General features: G+C 43.4%; 1 protein-coding gene across 2 annotated transcripts in view; it reads left to right on the top strand.

Annotated features, from left to right (window-relative positions):
* kcnd2 (potassium voltage-gated channel, Shal-related subfamily, member 2) overlaps positions 1-13,944 on the top strand; it is a 513,722-nt gene that overhangs the window by 102,318 nt on the left and 397,460 nt on the right. The gene's annotated exons all lie outside the window — the stretch shown is intronic.

The following is a 13,944-nucleotide window of genomic DNA, read 5'->3' as shown; positions in this document are numbered from 1 at the left end:
GCCCTGTCAACCACAGTGGGGGGAAATCCTCGGTTGAGGAAAAAGGAGGTCATATCAGAAGCACCGTCATGGAAGGTAGCATCATCAGAGCAGATGCGTCGGAGACGGAGAAACTGGGAGAATGGAATGGAGTCCTTACAGGAGGTAGGGTGTGAAGAAGTGTAGTCGAGGTAGCTGTGGGAGTCAGTGGGCTTATAATGGATATTGGTAGACAACCTATCCCCAGAGATGGAGACAGAGAAGTCGAGGAAGGGAAGGGAAGTGTCAGAGATGGACCATGTAAAGGTGAGAGAAGGGTGGAAATTGGAAGCAAAGTTGATAAAGTTTTCTAGTTCGGGGCGGGAGCAGGAAACGGCACCGATACAGTCATCAATGTACCGGAAAAAGAGTTGGGGGAGGGGGCCTGAGTAGGACTGGAACAAAGAATGCTCGACATATCCCACAAAAAGACAGGCATAACCTGGACCCATGCGGGTACCCATAGCGACACCTTTTACTTGAAGGAAATGCATGGAGTTGAAGGAGAAGTTGTTCAATGTGAGAACAAGTTCAGCCAGGCGGAGGAGGGTGTTGGTGGATGGGGACTGGTTGGGCCTCTGTTCCAGGAAGAAGCGGAGAGCTCTCAAACCATCCTGGTGGGGGATGGAGTTGTAGAGCGATTGGACGTCCATAGTGAAGAGGAGGCGGTTGGGACCAGGAAACTGGTCCCAATTATTCAAACCAGTCCTTCTTACTCAGGTCCTTGAAGGTCATGGCTCTTCTCTCCCTCCGCTCCCTGTTGAAATTCCCAATCCAGGTTATGCCCTGACTACTGATATCCTGTCTGATTATATGTTGGCTTGTTGTCCTTACTCATCCTCCTCAACCTCTCTCCCACCTTCAAGGTAGTTGACCACTGCATTCTTTGCAGCACTTCTCCTTTGTGATACAGGCTCTTGACCCTTAATTACTGAAGGTACGTTTCTTCATAAGTGTGATGACCAAAGTGGATGCAGTTCTGTAAGTGTGATTCTACAAAAGCTTTATATATCTATAAACTGCTGCTGTTGTCCTATTCAGTGATAAATTGCAAGTTAATAAAATGTTCTGAGAGAATTTACACCTGTTGGTTTATTCTTAATATTGCTGTTTTCAGCTTGCGGGCTAAAATATAGGCTATTCTTCCACACATTGGGATGGACAATTTCCAAACAGGAAACATAAATCGTGTTAGCTGTGGAACTGTAATTGGGAGGGAGTTAAGCACTTGAAATAACACTGGCAAGGGAAAGCCAGCTGTTTACTCTGGAAAGGATTGCTGTAATATTTTGGGTTGTGAAGTAAGGAATGTTAATTTTGTAGGTCAGGGCCTGTAATCACTATTACATGGAGTCAAGGAGTAATGGCGCACAATTGATGGGATGATGTCGTTAGGGTTCCCCCTCCCATCTCTTCATGCCCCACTGCACTGGGCTTGGGAGGAGGCAACTTAAAACAGACAGGGCATGACTTAAATGACTTACATGCAGAGTTCCTGCACATCCCAATTAAGTGTATGGCTACAAGCTGTCAGTGAAACACTGAATCCAGTCAGTACCAAGGAACATTGCTTGGAAGGAATAATAGATTATATATCATATATTGAAGCAGAACTCTGGAAGTTTGTGGAAGAAGCCACAATAGTATAGCTATAAATGTTATTTGAAGAACTGAGCATACAAATGTATAATGTGGTTTGGGCATGGATACTTGACAGATTTGGTTTGACTCTTTATAGAATGGTTTAACTGTGGAGGTCCTGTGAGTGTATTTGGACTGGGTGCTGGTTCTGCCAGTCTTCCTTCCTGCATTATAGATGCTGCTGCCAATTCTTTATTGGGTTTTTAATCCACTTCCACTACTAATTGAGCTGAATGTGGAGGCTTCTTTTCAAGCCAAAGTTATGAAGGAAACATGTAATTGGGGTGGTTGGGAGGCAAGTGGGTGGGGTGAAGAGAATCTTGGAGCAGTGGAATGGTTGGGCTGTAAGATTAGCACTAATAGGTGCAGACATGTAAAGGTCTGTTCAGTTATTTTGTGTGCCTGGAGAGCAAGTGTACAAGTGATGAAGAGGGAGCGATGAATTGGGAGAACAGGCCTTAGCCAGTTTTTTCCTTTGCTGCAATTCAGTCCACTTGAGTGAACTGATGTTTTTGGGTATCCTTTTTATGAAAAAGCTCCATTAAGACCCCAGATTTTATGAACAAATATTGAACTGTAAACCAGTCACAATTCTGAGAGATTTTTCCCTTATGGGTCTACTTCAAAACAGAGACATGGGAAGGCTTCATGTGTGAAGGAACTCGTAAATAATCTCTGTAATTGTTTTGGTTACAGCATCTTTGTATTAGACATTTTTTCCATATTTCTGAAAGTTTTATTCATTCTGAGATATTTTTGGGTCAGTATTTTTCACATTAAGTTTGTTTTTAAAGTGCTTCAATACAGGATTTCGTGGTTGAGGTGGTACAAGATAAAAGAAAGGATTCTAGGGAGTTCTGCAGGTCCCAACCATCTGCAGACCTTAACACACCTACCTCCCTATGTTAAATTGAAGACAACTGCTTCAACTTGCTCTACATCTGAATGATAGAGCTTTACCATCTGCAGTAAGGACACCTGCAGCTAACATGCAACACAGGGAAAGTACTGCTGATGGTTGACAAGGTCAGCACTGACCTCAACTGCTATGTTTATTGCTCAATCCCTGGTAGCAGTTCAATCTTCAGTAATGTGCTGTTCAATGTCGTCACCATATTCTGTGAAGGATCCCAATTCATTTTGCTCCTTGCATGAAATTCAAGCGATACAAGTGTATATATATTCATGAGCTATCCGGTGAAGCTTGATCATTACTCTGAAATTGTGCATCTTGGGCCTCATGCAGCAGTCCTGGTGTCTTTGCTAAATTGGCCCTTTAAAGGACTGCTTGAAGATACCAATGCAATATTATTCTGCTTGTAGCATGAGTTTTGTTGTAGTTGTACTTTGCTTCATGGTTGGTGCATAGATAGCATGAACCGTACATAGAAGTTGGTTTCCTTGGAGCCAACTTTCCATTTTTTTTTTCTGTTCAAATAAGGAGGGTACAGATGATTACATCAGAATATAGGCATTGTAAAACCTTTTAGAGAAGCAGGCACCGACATGCATGATTCCAAGGCACACTATGACTGATATTATGAGTCTGCACTGAGGGTGGGGACCCCAGTGAACAGTGCCTTCTGGAAATATTGGGGTACACTGCCTGTGAATATCTGACCACTAATATGAATGCTCAGAAAATCATAGGCAGTACATGCCTGATCTGCACTGTTAGTAGACAAGATTCCCTGCAGACAATATGGACTCCACCATGTCTACATTCAAACAGTATTATAGAATATAACATTGCGCAGATGGCCCACTGGACCCATGTAGGTGACATGGGTGCAGGTGAAGAATGGGAAAGTTGGCACTTCTGTAGAATTTGTGTTCTTATTTCGCAATGCTGTTGGTCAGTGGCGGAAGTGATGAGATTGTTTGATTAGATTAGATTAGAGATACAGCACTGAAACAGGCCCTTCGGCCCACCGAGTCTGTGCCGAACATCAACCACCCATTTATACTAATCCCATATTCCTACCAAACATCCCCACCTGTCCCTATATTTCCCTACCACCTACCTATACTAGTGACAATTTATAATGGCCAATTTACCTATCAACCTGCAAGTCTTTTGGCTTGTGGGAGGAAACCGGAGCACCCGGAGAAAACCCACGCAGACACAGGGAGAACTTGCAAACTCCACACAGGCAGTACCCGGAATCGAACCCGGGTCCCTGGAGCTGTGAGGCTGCGGTGCTAACCACTGCGCCACTGTGCCGCCCACTGTGCCCTGCTGAATAATGCATCTGTGACCTCCTTGATACATTTGTGGGCAAAAATGTAGTTATTTCTTCAGCAATGCAGATGTCCCTGATATGTGCTCCTGTGCTAGTTTGGGATGTTAAACATCTGAAGTCCATGTTTTCTTTGGCCACTGGTTTGAGGAGGCCTTCCTGAAGAAGTTGCACAACTCTGTCAATACGTTCCAGTTAAACTTCAGGCTCTCCCTTCGGCATATCTCTACCGTTATTACTAGATAGTTGTGCCTGTTGTGCTAGAGGAAGAACCACCATGTATTGATTTGATGTTATACCACACGTATCACCAGACATCACCGACAGCCCTTTTCAGCTATTCCTGTCCTTTACTGCCAAGTTAATAGAGTGGAGTATTGTATATAGTCCCCATCTTGTCCAAAATTGGGAAAAAATGGATCGACACAACTTTCAAATAAAGATGCTCGCGTTTTCAGTGGAACCTCCCCAATCCCCATAATGCTTTTTCCATTTCTATGATATAACCACATCACTCTAATGATGTGCTCACACAGCTGTATGGGGCAACTACCTCTGAAACACCCTATTCTACCACATGAATTGTGGTTTTGCATGAACTAAGTGTAATAGCACTCATATTAATTTGCCTTTTGGCAATTTTGTTCGTGCTGGAAGATGGGCAGTTAGTAAGCACTATACCACTCCCCAACATGTGCTGGCCACTTCTTCTTAGTTGACACAAGCATTAAACTTTATGGAAACAGCAGGTTCTAGACTATCAGCTAGTTATATTTTTGAATATTGTATCTGAAGGATCAGCTTACACATTCCAATGTTCTGTTTGCAATAACAATATCTGTCATATAGTGTGACAACACTTAAAAACAGAGAAAATAGGAGCAGGAGTAGGCCATTCGGCCCTTCGAGCCTGCTCTGCCATTCATTATGATCATCCAACTCAGTAACCGGTTCCCGCTTTCTCCCCATATCCTTTGATCCTTTTCGCCCCAAGAGCTATATCTAACTCCTTCATGAAAACATACAATGTTTGGCCTCAGCTGCTTTCTGTGGTAGCGATTTCCATAGGCTCACCACTCTCTGGGTGAAGAAATTTCTCCTCATCTCAATCCTGAAAGGTTTACTCCGTATCCTTAGACTATGACCCCTGGTTCTGGACTCCCCCACCATCGGGAACATACTTCCTGTACCTACCCTGTCAAGTCCTGCTAGAATTTTATAGGTTTCCATGAGATCCCCCCTCACTCTTCTGAACTCCAGCGAATATAATCCTAACCAACTCAATTGCTCCTCATGCATCAGTCCTGCCATCCCAGGAATCAGTCTGTTAAACCTTCGCTGCACTCCCTCTATAGCAAGAACATCCTTCCTCAGATAAGGAAACCAAAACTGCACACAAAATTCCAGGTGTGGCCTCACCAAGGCCCTGTATAATTCAGCAAGACATCCCTGCTCTTGTACTCAAATCCTCTCGCTATGAAGGCCAAAATACCATTTACCTTTTTTACCGCCTGTTGCACCTGCATGCTTACCTTCAGTGACTGGTGTACGAGAACACCCAGGTCTCGTTGCATATTCCCCTCCCACAGTTTATAGCCATTCGAATAATAATCTGCCTTCCTATTTTTGCAACCAAAGTGGATAACCACACATTTATCCACATTATACTGCATCTTGCATGTATTTGCCCACTCACTCAACTTGTCCAAATCACCCTGAAGCCTCTCTGCATCCTCCTCACAACTCACCCTCCCACCCAGTTTTGTGTCATCTGCAAATTTGGATATATTACATTTAGTTCCCTTATCTAAATCATGAATATATATTGTGACTAACTGGGGTCCTAGCACTGATCCCTGAGGTATCTCACTAGTCACTGCCTGCCATTCGGGAAAAGACCCGTTTATTCCTACTCTTTGTTTCCGGTCCGCCAACCAATTTTCTATCCATCGCAATACACTACCCCGAATCCCATGCGCTTTAATTTTACATGCTAATCTCTTATGTGGGACTTTGTCGAAAGCCTTCTGAAAGTCCAAATAAACCACATCCACTGGCTCCCCCTCATCAACTCTACTAGTTACATTCTGAAAGAATTCTAGTAGATTTGTCAAGCATGATTTCCCTTTTGTAAATCCATGCTGACCCTGTCCGATTCTACCACTGTTCTCCAAGTGCTCTGCTTTAAAACCTTTCATAATGGACTCTAGAAGTTTCCACACAACCGACGTCAGGCTAACTGATCTATAATTCCCTGTTTTCTCTCTGCCTCCCTTTTTAAATAGTGGGGTTGCATTAGCTACCCTCCAATCTGTAGGAACTGTTCCAGAGTCTGTAGAATCTTGAAAGATGACCACCAATGCATCCACTATTTCGAGGACCACTTCCTTAAGTACTCTGGGATGTAGATTATCAGGCACTGGGGATTTATCGGCCTTCAATCCCATCAATTTCCCCATCACCATTTCTCTACTAATACTGATTTCCTTCAGTTCCTCTCTCTCACTAAACCCTGTGTTCCCCAACATTTCTGGTATGATATTTGTGTCCTCCTTTGTGAAGACAAGACCAAAGTATGCATTTAGTTGGTCAGCCATTTCTTTATTCCCCATAATAAATTCCCCTGTTTCTGACTGTAAGGGACCTACATTTATCTTTACCAATCTTTTTCTCTTCACATACCTATAGAAACTTTTACAGTCAATTTTTATGTTTCCCGCAATCTTACTCTAGTATTCTATTTTTCCCTTCTTAATAAATCCCTTGGTCCTCCTTTGCTGAATTCTAAACTGCTTCCAATCCTCAGGTCTATTTTTTCTGGCGAATTTGTATGCCTCTTGGGTCTAATGCTATCACTAATTTCCCTTGTAAGCCATGGTTTGGCTACCTTTCCTGTTTTACTTTTGCGCCAGATAGGAATAAACAATCGTTGCAGTTCATCCATGCGCTCTTTGAATGTTTGCCATTGCCTATCCACCGTCATCCCTTTTAGTAAAGTTTCCCAATCCATGATAGCCAACTCACACCTCATACCTTCGTAGTTTCCTTTATTAAGATTCAGGACCCTAGTCTCAGAATCAACTATGTCACTCTCCAGCTTGATGAAGAATTCTATCATATTATGGTTGCTCATCCCCAAGGGGTCTCGCACAACTATATTGTCAATTATTCCTCTCTCATTACACAATACCCACTCTAGGATGGCCTGTTCTCTAGTTGGTTCCTCAACGTTTTGGTCCAGAAAACCATCCCGTATACACTCCATGAATTCCTCCTCTATGGTATTGTGACTAATTTGATTTGCCCAATCTATATGCAGATTAAAATTACCCATAATTACAGATATTCCTTTATTGCATGCTTCTCTAATTTCCTGTTTAATGCCATTCCCAACTTCACGACAGTTTGGGGGTCTATGTACAACCCCCACTAATGTTTTTGCCCCTTAGTGTTTCTCAGCTCTACCCATACAGATTCCACATCGTCAGAGCTAATATCCTTCCTCACTATTGTGTTAATTTCCTCTTTAATCAGCAATGCAACTCCACCGCCTTTTACTTTTTGTCTGTCCTTCCTAAATACTGAATACCCCTGGTTGTTCATTTCCCATCCCTGGTCACCCTGCAGCCATGTCTCTGTAGTCCTGACTCTATCATACCCGTTTACATCTATTTGCGCGATTAATTCATCCACTTTATTGCGAATGCTCCGCGTGCTAAGGGAGAAAGCCTTAAGGCTTGTCTTTTTAACATTACTTGTCCCCTTCCCACTATTTTTCACTGTGGCCCTGTTTGATTCTGGCCCTTGATTTCTCTGCCTATCACTTTTCTTATTCCCCTTACTGTCTTTTGTTCTTGTCTTTGATCCCCTCTCCTCTGACTCCTTGCAAAGGCTCCCATCCCCCTGCTATTTTAGTTTAAACCCTCCCCAACCACTCTAGCAAATACTCCCCCTAGGACATCAGTCCCGGTCCTGCCCAGGTGTAACCCGTCCAGTTTGTACTGGTCCCACCTCCCCCAGAACCAGTCCCAATGTCCCAGGAAGCTAAAACCCTCCCCCTCACACCACCTCTTCAGCCACGTATTCATCTGATATATCCTGCTATTCCTACTCTGACTAGCACGTGGCACTGGTAGTAATCCTGAGATCACTACCTTTGAGGTCCTACTTTTCAACTTACTTCATAACTCCCTATATTCTGCTTTTAGAACCTCATACTTTTTTTTTTTACCCACGTGGTTTGTACCCATTTGTACCACGACCACTGGCTGTTCACCCTCCCCCTTCAGAATGTCCTGTAACCGCTCTGAGACATCCTTGACCCTAGCACCAGGGAGGTAACATACCATGCTGGAGTCTCATTTGCGGCCACAGAAATGCCTGTCTATTCCCCTTACGATTGAATCCCCTATAACTATTGCATTCCCACACTTTTTACTCCTCCCCTGTGCAGCAGCGCCAACCGTGGTGCAACGAATTGGGCTGTGGCCATTCCCCCCAACAGTATCCAAAGCAGTATATCTGTATTGCAGGGGAATAGCCACAGGCGATTCCTACACTGCCTGCCGAGTCCTCTTGCTTTGCCTGGTAGTCACCCATTCCCTTCCTGCCTGTGGAGTCTGAGCCTGCAGTGTGACCACCTCTTTTTACGTGCTATCCACAATACTCTCCGCCTCGCGGATGCTCCACAGTGTCCCCAGCCGCCGCTGCAGCTCTGAAACCCGGGCTTCCAGGAGCTGCAGCTGGAGATACTTCCTGCACACATGCTGGTCCCGGGCACTGGAATTGTTCCCGGCTTCCCACATAGAGCACGAGGAGCATACCACGGCTTTGAGCTCTCCTGCCATGACTTAACCCTTTAAATTAAACCTTTTGGAAGATGTTTAATATCAAATAATATCAATCACTCTAGGGCCCTTCTTGCCTGGTCCTCGTTACTGCAGAACACCCTAAAAAACACTACTTACGATTTATGAAAATAAACTGTAGACCTTTCTTACCTTAGTTACTGAGCTAGCTATTTAGAGCTATTCCCTAACAGCAGTTACTCATCAACCAATCGACTTGCAGCTTTCCTGTGACATCACTGTTGACTTTTTTTTTCAAACCCTGGCGCGCCTGGACTGCTGTCCCGGAAGGTAAGAGACTGGGCCTCAGTCCTCGGGTTCGATTTATAGGTTCCACTCTCGGCGTTCTCCCCACATGTCCGCTCCACTCCTCTCCACTTACAAACTTTAGTGACTTCATACACCCTGGTACTATCCCTTTGTTATATGAGCTCTTCAAACCTGTAGCCTACCCCAATTCCACAATTTTCAATTGTTTTATTAGAACATAGAACATTACAGCGCAGTACAGGCCCTTCAGCCCTCGATGTTGCACCGACCTGTGAAACCATCTGACCTACACTATTCCATTTTCATTCATATGTCTATCCAATGACCACTTAAATGCCCTTAAAGTTGGCGAGTCTACTACTGTTGCAGGCAGGGCGTTCCACGCCCCTACTACTCTCTGTGTAAAGAAACTACCTCTGACATCTGTCCTATATCTATCACCCCTCAACTTAAAGCTATGTCCCCTCGTGTTTGCCATCACCATCCGAGGAAAAAGACTCTCACTATCCACCCTGTCCAACCCTCTGATTATCTTATATGTCTCTATTAAGTCACCTCTTCTCCTCCTTCTCTCTAACGAAAACAACCTCAAGTCCCTCAGCCTTTCCTCGTAAGACCTTCTCTCCATACCAGGCAACATCCTAGTAAATCTCCTCTGCACCTTTTCCAAAGCTTCCACATCCTTCCTGTAATGCGGTGACCAGAACTGTACGCAATACTCCAGGTGCGGCCGCACAAGAGTTCTGTACAGCTGTTTTTGTTTTTGTTTTCCATCCTTGACTGTTATTTATAAACACTTCATTTGCTCATTGTTATGGCCGAGGTGGGAGGAGTACGCTGCTTTCCAGTTCCACTTCTGCACAGGTCACAACATATATTTTAAAGGTTTACCCGGTTACCAATACAGCCAATCATATATTCTATTTTTTATCCAAGAATAAAATACACCAACCAGGTTTCTTTAATAAACAACAAAATTAACAGTTTATTATGAAACAAGACTTAACCAGTAACAAAGCAAAGCATTAACGCACAGATTGAAATATGAAAGTTCCCTTTTTAAATTCCCCAATTACACTCTCAGACACACTGGGAAAAATACAGAAATTCTCTCTGCAGAGGTCTTTTACCAAAAAAAAAGACAAAAAAGTCTGCTTTGGCCAAATACTTGCTAATTCTTGATGAAAAAAAGAGAAGATATGGAAGGACGTCAGTTGTCCTTTTTTTAGTCTGGGGTCGGGGTATACAGAGATGGGTCACTGGGATCGTTTCAGAAGCAGTCCGTTCTGGAGATGTCGAGAATTATTCTAGTAGGCTTTATAGGAGAAATGTGGCATCAGGGCTTTCCACCGGCACACACTTGAATCGCAGGATTTTTTTTTCCCAACTTCTCAGGAGCTATGCTCAGTTTTAACCCAAGACCTCAAAAAAAATTTTTTTTAATTGGAAGCAATCTTGAATACATTCCATCATTTTACTTAATTGTCATAGAGTTATATAGCACAGAAACAGGCCTTCGGCCATCGTGTCCGTGCCAGCCATCAAGCACCTATTTATTCTAATCCAACTTTCCAGCACTTGGGCCGTAGCCTTGTATGCTATGGCGTTTCAAATGCTCATCTAAATACTCCAGATTCCAACCACACTCTGGGTGAAAAAAAATTTCCTCAAATCCCCTCTAAACCTCCTGCCCCTTACCTTAAATCTATGCCCCCTGGTTATTAACACCTCAACTAAGGGAAAATGTTTCTTCCTTATCTACCCTATCTGTGCCCCTCATAATTTTGTATACCTAAATCAGGTCCCTCCCCCTCAGCCTTCTCTGCTCTAAGGAAAACAACCCTAGCCTATCCAGTCTCTCTTTACAGCTGAAATGCTCCGGCGCAGGCAACATCCTGGTGAATCTCCTCTGCACCCTCTCCGGTGCAATCACATCCTTCCTATACTGTGGCGACCAGAACTGTACACAGTACTCCAGCTGTGGCCTAACTAGCATTTTATACAGGTCCATCATAACCTCCCTGCTCTTATATTCTATGCCTCGGCTAATAAAGGCAAGTATCCTATATGCCTTCCTAACCACCTTATCTACCTGTGCTGCTGCCTTCAGTGATCTATGGACAAGTACACCGAGGTCCCTCTGACCCTCCGTACTCGCTAGGGTCCTACCATCCATTGTATATTCCCTTGCCTTATTAGTCCTCCCAAAATGCATCACCTCACACTTCTCAGGATTAAATTCCATTTGCCACTGCTCTGCCCATCTTACAAGCCCATCTATATCGTCCTGTAATCTAAGGCTTTCCTCCTCACTATTTGGGACACCACCAATTTACGTGTCATCTGCGAACTTAGTGATCATATCTCCTATATTTACATCTAAATCATTAATGTACACTGCAAACAGCAAGGGTCCCAGCACCGATCCCTGCGGTACACCACTGGTCACAGGCTTCCAATCACAAAAACAACCCTCGACCATCACCCTCTGCCTCCTGCCACTAAGCCAATTTTGGATCCAATTTGCCAAATTGCCCTGGATCCCATGGGCTCTTAGCTTCTTGACCAATCTCCCATGTGGGACCTTATCAAAAGCCTTACTGAAGTCCATGTAGACTACATCTTTACCCTCAAATGCACACCTAGTCACCTCCTCGAAAAATTCAATCAAATTTGTTAGACATGATCTCCCCCTGACAAAGCCATGCTGACTATCTTTGATTAATCCCTGCCTCTCCAAGTGGAGATTAATCTTGACCCTCAGAATTTTTTCTAATAGTTTCCAGTTTGTATTCCCACATTATTTATTTGTGGGTACATTGTATATAGACACTAATATGTGATGTTTATTTGACTAACTAGAATCAAAATTTGCATCTAAATTTCAGATGGGTGTGCCTTATTTCTCTTTCAAATATAGACTATGCCAATTATAGTCGTCTTAATGATTTAAAAACCGTCATGTTCACATTTTAAGTAAGATTTGGTCTTGGGTTATTGTTAAAAATGCAAGAGAGATAAGCTTGGAGTTACATAAGTGCATAAGAATAGGAGCAGGAGTAGGCCATTTGGCTTTTTACCCTGCTCTGCCATTCAGTAAGATCATGGCTGATCTGGTTGTGGCCGTAACTCCACTTTCCTGTCTACCCCCCCCACTACCCTTGACTCCTTGTAGATCAAAAATCTGTCTAGTTCAGCCTTGAATATATTCAATGACCCAGCCTCCGCTGCTATCTGGGGTAGAGAATTCCAAAGATTAATGACCCTCTGAGCGAAGAAATTCCTCCACATTTCCATTTTAAATGGGACATCCCTTATTTTGAAACTGTGCCCCCTAGTTCTAGGTTGCCCCTTGAGGGAAAATATTCTCTCAGCATCTACCCTGTCAAGCCCCTCAAAATCTTATATGTTTCAATAAGATCACCTTTCATTCTTCTAAACTCCAATGAGTATAGGCCCAACCTGCTCAGTCTTTCCTCATAAAGCGAGCCTTTCATCCCAGTAGTCAACCTAGTGAACCTTCACTGAACTGCCTCCAATGTAAGTATATCCCTCCATAAGTAGAGACAAAAACTGTATACAATACTCTAGGTGTGGGCTCACCAACGCCCTGTACAGTTGTATCAAGACTTCCCTACTCCAACCCCATTGCATTAATGACCAACATTCCTAATTACTTGCTGTACCTGCATGCTAACGTTTTGTGATTCATGTATGAGGACACCCAGATCCCTCTGCCCCCTGCTGCATTCTGCAGTCTCCCTCCCTCCTTTTAAATAATATTCTGCTTTTCTTCCCACCGAAGTGGAAAACCTCACATTTTCCCACATTATATTGCAGCAGCCCGCTTGATCTGGCACCCCATCCACCACCTTAAACATTCACTCCCTGCACCACCGATGCACAGTGGCAGCGGTGTGTACCATGTACATGACGTACTGAAGCAACTCACCACGCCTCCTTCGACAGCACCTTCCAAACCCACGACCTCTTCCATCTAGAAGGGCAAGGACAGCAGAAGCATGGGAACACCACCACCTGCAAGCTCCCCTTCAAGTCACACACCATTCTGACTTGGAAATATATTGCTGTTCCTTCACTGTCACTGTATCAAAATCCTGGAACTCCCTCCCTAATAGCACTGTGGGTGTACCTGCACCAGAGGGACTGCAGCGGTTCAAGAAGGCAGCTCACCACCACCTTCTCAAGAATAATTAGGGAAGGGCAACAAATGCTGGCTTTGCCAGCGACGCCCACATCCCTTGAAAGAACAGAAAAAATCTCTCATTTTCCTACATTATACTTCATCTGCCAAATTTTTACCCACTCACTTAACCTCTCATTGTTGAGTCAGGAATAATAATTATAGATGCAAAGGGGTAGAAATTATCAACTTTTTCACATGTAAAGCAGACATAAAGCAAACCAATTTAGTGATGGGAAGGCCTGTGCCCAATGTGGTCCCACTGCTAACTTTGTGAGGATCTTTTTTTAGATGTCCTGGAATGGATGTCATTATGCATCAACCATGTTGATTTACACTGAATGCCAATGCCTGCCATGAAACTCTTTATCCAAATTACCCAATTAAAATGAAAATATGTCATGTACCATAGTGTCATCATAAAAATAATGTACTTGGGAGTGATTTAAAAGCTATAATCATATTTGTTTTTAAAGCAAGTGTTATAACCTCATCAAGCTTCACGATCTTAGCTTATGCTACCAAAGTTCTTCATTGGCTTGTAATCATTCTTGAGTATCAGTTATCCTCTTTTTCAAGTATATTGCTCAGTAATTAGTTGCTTTGCAGCCACTAGATGCAGTGATCTTTATGAAGGAGAAGGTGGATCCCCAATTTGAAATGTGAAAGTAACCTGCTAACTTACAAGAATGCCTTTTTTTTATTTCCAAAATATACTTTATTC

This window comes from Heterodontus francisci, chromosome 18, assembly GCF_036365525.1.
Source record: "Heterodontus francisci isolate sHetFra1 chromosome 18, sHetFra1.hap1, whole genome shotgun sequence".
In the NCBI taxonomy this organism is placed as follows: Eukaryota; Metazoa; Chordata; class Chondrichthyes; order Heterodontiformes; family Heterodontidae; genus Heterodontus; species Heterodontus francisci.
The sequence above is the reverse complement of the archived record's forward strand: the minus strand, read 5'-3'. Positions and strand labels throughout refer to the sequence as shown.